This window comes from Mustela nigripes, chromosome 12 (genome assembly GCF_022355385.1).
Source record: "Mustela nigripes isolate SB6536 chromosome 12, MUSNIG.SB6536, whole genome shotgun sequence".
Lineage (NCBI taxonomy): Eukaryota > Metazoa > Chordata > Mammalia > Carnivora > Mustelidae > Mustela > Mustela nigripes.
This window is the reverse complement of record NC_081568.1, coordinates 16,710,743-16,714,336: the sequence shown is the minus strand read 5'-3', so window position 1 is coordinate 16,714,336 and position 3,594 is coordinate 16,710,743. Positions and strand designations below refer to the sequence as shown.

Genomic DNA, 3,594 nt, shown 5'->3' with positions numbered 1-3,594 from the left:
AATTTGTCCTCTACCTTGGAAATTATACATACTTGTTTTTTTATTTTACTAAGCAATTTTACTATTTTAACAAGTATTCTTAGCAAGAAATGTAAAGCTTATCAAGAACCCCCAACAATACAATGACTTAGAGTTCTTTAACTGTAGTTTACAAAATTTGAATTGCTAATTTGTTCATTATTTTATATTTATGTTATTTTACTTAACATAAATATATCTGTGTTTGTGTGTGTGTGTGTGTATCTGCTTTGACATTATAGGTTTAGCAATATTATATAATAAATAAGCTCTTAGTAAGTCCAATATAAATTTGTCTATTTAATTTTGTTTTTCTATCCCTTCTGAATTTAAATTCATGAGGACAGGGATCTTATTCACAATTCATTTTTGGATATAAACATCTAAAGAATGGGCACTCAAAAATAATATCACTGAATTTTGAAATGAATGAATTACTCACTTCATGATCTGAATCATGTAAAATATATGGTGAACTTGAAAAACTAATGATGACTGTGTTTCTTTACACCTGTTTCTTTCTCTTTATATTTACTGCCTTATTCCAGGAACTTTAGCTAGCCCACCAACTGCAATGTTTGCCAAAATAATGCTTGGAAAATAGCATTCTGATGGATAAGAGAACAATGAACAAATGACACATTAACAGAAAATAAAACAAGCAAAACAGAAACTCAAGTTTCAGTTCAAGTTGAAAATTTCTGTCAACCTCAAACCACCCATAAGTAACCTACTACTTTCCTATAAAAAGTCTGACCATACTTCACTATAGGAACTATGTGGTCTTTAGTCATGATCATCAGAAAAATAAAACTTTTAACGAACTTTATTTAGTGATGTAATTCACTTCGTTTTGACAACTCATATATTAATTTTAGGTTTTCTTTCTTCTTTTTTTCTCTATGGCCATATTTTCTTTTTATTCATTCCATTTCATTTATTTTTTTTAACTTTTATTTTCCATTGTCTTGCTTTGCATTTATTTACTATTTTTGTTTAATTTGTCCTCTACCTTGGAAATTATACATACTTGTTTTTTTATTTTACTAAGCAATTTTACTATTTTAACAAGTATTCTTAGCAAGAAATGTAAAGCTTATCAAGAACCCCCAACAATACAATGACTTAGAGTTCTTTAACTGTAGTTTACAAAATTTGAATTGCTAATTTGTTCATTATTTTATATTTATGTTATTTTACTTAAGCCTATAAATTAGATATTGTCAGTATGGTAGTTTTCTTATCACTGTTGAATAAAATTAATCCTTGCTTGTATTATATATTTTTCACATTATTTTTTCTAATATTTTGGAATTTCCATTCATTTTATTATTTTTGTCCTTTAAAAGTTACTATGCGGGGTTCCTGGGTGGCTCAATGGGTGAGCATCTTCCTTTAGCTCAGGTCATGATCCCAGGGTCCTGGGATTGAGTCCTACATCAGGCTTTCTGTTCTGTAGTGAGGCTACTTCTCCCTCTGCTTCTCCCTCACTCTCTCTCTCTTTCTCTTTCTCTGTGGATCTCATGAATAAATAAGAAAAATCTTTAAAAAATAAAGTTTCTACTCTTGTGAGTATATTTACCTTTCTTCTTTTTTTTTTTTTTTAAGATTTTATTTATTCACCTGATAGAGATCACAAGCAGACAGAGAGGCAGGCAGAGAGAAAGAGGGAAGCAGGCTTCCTGCTGAGCAGAGAGCCCGATGCGGGACTTGATCCCAGGACCCTGAGATCATGACCTGAGCAGAAGGCAGCGGCCCAAACCACTGAGCCACCCAGGCGCCCGTATATTTACCTTTTTATAGATTGAAAGTGTCCATATTTTGTCCTATTCCTGAATTATAAATTTGTTTGATATAAATCCTAGGTTAATAGATATTTATTGATTATTTCAAGACACTTCACAGTTTCCAGGCTTTCAATTTTTCTGTTGATAAGTCAGGTGAAAATTGATTAATTTGTATATTCTTTTCATTGTTAATACTCTATACATTCATTATGATATGTCTATATGTCAATCTTTTTAATCTGTTAATATTTCTAATAAATCTATTAATTTGTGTCTCTTTTTTTCACTTCTAGAAACTTCTCAATCATCATATGTTAGAATATTTCCTTCCTTATTTCCTTAAAAGTTCTAAATGAACCCAGATTAAAATATGTGAAAACATCTTCTATTCTATCACAATGAACATCTTCTTTATACTTTTTACCTTGTCTCATTTGACTGGTTTTTAAATGCTTTCTTTGTAGCTATCTTCTTTTCACTCTATCTCCTTTTACCTGTTGTTACATAACCTAACCATATTTGTTTTCACTTCAATTACATTTTTTTTCACTTGTTATGTTCTCCCATATACTTCGCATTTTGTATTTTGTTTCTTAACATACTTCCATACTGTGTAAGAGTTAAAGAACAGTTAGATTAAGAAGGCAACATCCATATTATGGGGGAGGTACAGATTGTGTGGTTTTGGTTCTCAGCCAACATAGAAGTATAGCATACCATGTGCTATATAAAGTCTAATATTATAGAAAAACTGATTATCAAAAAAATTGGAAATAGGAAATATGGAAATACAAATAATTCATGAATAGTATTTTAAACTAGGACTTTAAATATTAAGAGATAAGAGGCAAACATAATTCAGTTATAAATAACTGCATAAATTATCAAATATATTCATTCAAACACAAATATTAAATCTGTGTGCAGCAATTGGCATATGTGTACTTTTCAGGAACTCATGTACTAGTTTTTAATAGCACTTTCTACTTGTGTATAATTTGAAAACTTACTGAAAATAATGTTTCATAAAATGAAAGTATGCTTAAAGCATATTTCAACCTAAAATTCACATTTTTATAGCATTATATTGCCTAAAAAGTCATTCATCTTACAACTGTTCTGGTTCTCAAAATTTTGATATTTCTCAAATATGTACTATATTTAGATAACTCATAAAAAAGATAAATGCTTTGGATTAAACATAAAATCATTTTCATATTTTCCACTGATGCTTGTGATCAGTTTGTTGTAATACTATGGATAGATGCACTATTTATTACTATTTACCTTTATCTTAGCTTCTTACTCACTGGTGTCGAGGGCGGGTGCTCCAGGGGCCCGGAGATCCGTCAACCGCAGAGCTTTGCAAAATGGCGCCTGGCGATTTGCCAGAAGGTGTGTCTAGAGTGACTGATCGTAAACAGGAAGTACTACCTATTGGCTGTTAAACTAAGGCTATGCTGTGGGTACTTAGTAACAAGCTTAAGATTGGTGGATGCATACCGCTGTCTATGCTGATTGGCTTAGCTCCCCTATATAAGCGATGGCCATATGGAATAAAGCTCTCTTTTTTTGAAACCCAACCAGACGGAGGGTCGTTATTATCGCTGCTGGATGGCGATAATTGGAATATATCCTTGCAACAATTCACTCAAAAATTGACTTGATGGAGTTAGTAAATTTTGGTATTATATTCTCTGAAGTGCAAAATAGCTGTATTTTTATTTCAGACAATCTGACTAATATCTGGGTAAATATTTTATATCCCTGGGCCTAATTTGCCAGATAC

At 31.2% G+C, this 3,594-nt stretch overlaps 1 long non-coding RNA gene across 1 annotated transcript in view; it reads right to left on the bottom strand.

Annotated features, from left to right (window-relative positions):
• Window positions 1-3,200, bottom strand: part of LOC132027728 (uncharacterized) — a 13,936-nt gene extending 10,736 nt beyond the window's left edge. The window contains exon 1 of the long non-coding RNA XR_009407179.1: window positions 3,093-3,200. This is a non-coding gene — a long non-coding RNA (uncharacterized LOC132027728). The remainder of the gene's footprint in view (window positions 1-3,092) is intronic.
• Between the last annotated feature and the right edge of the window lie 394 nt (window positions 3,201-3,594).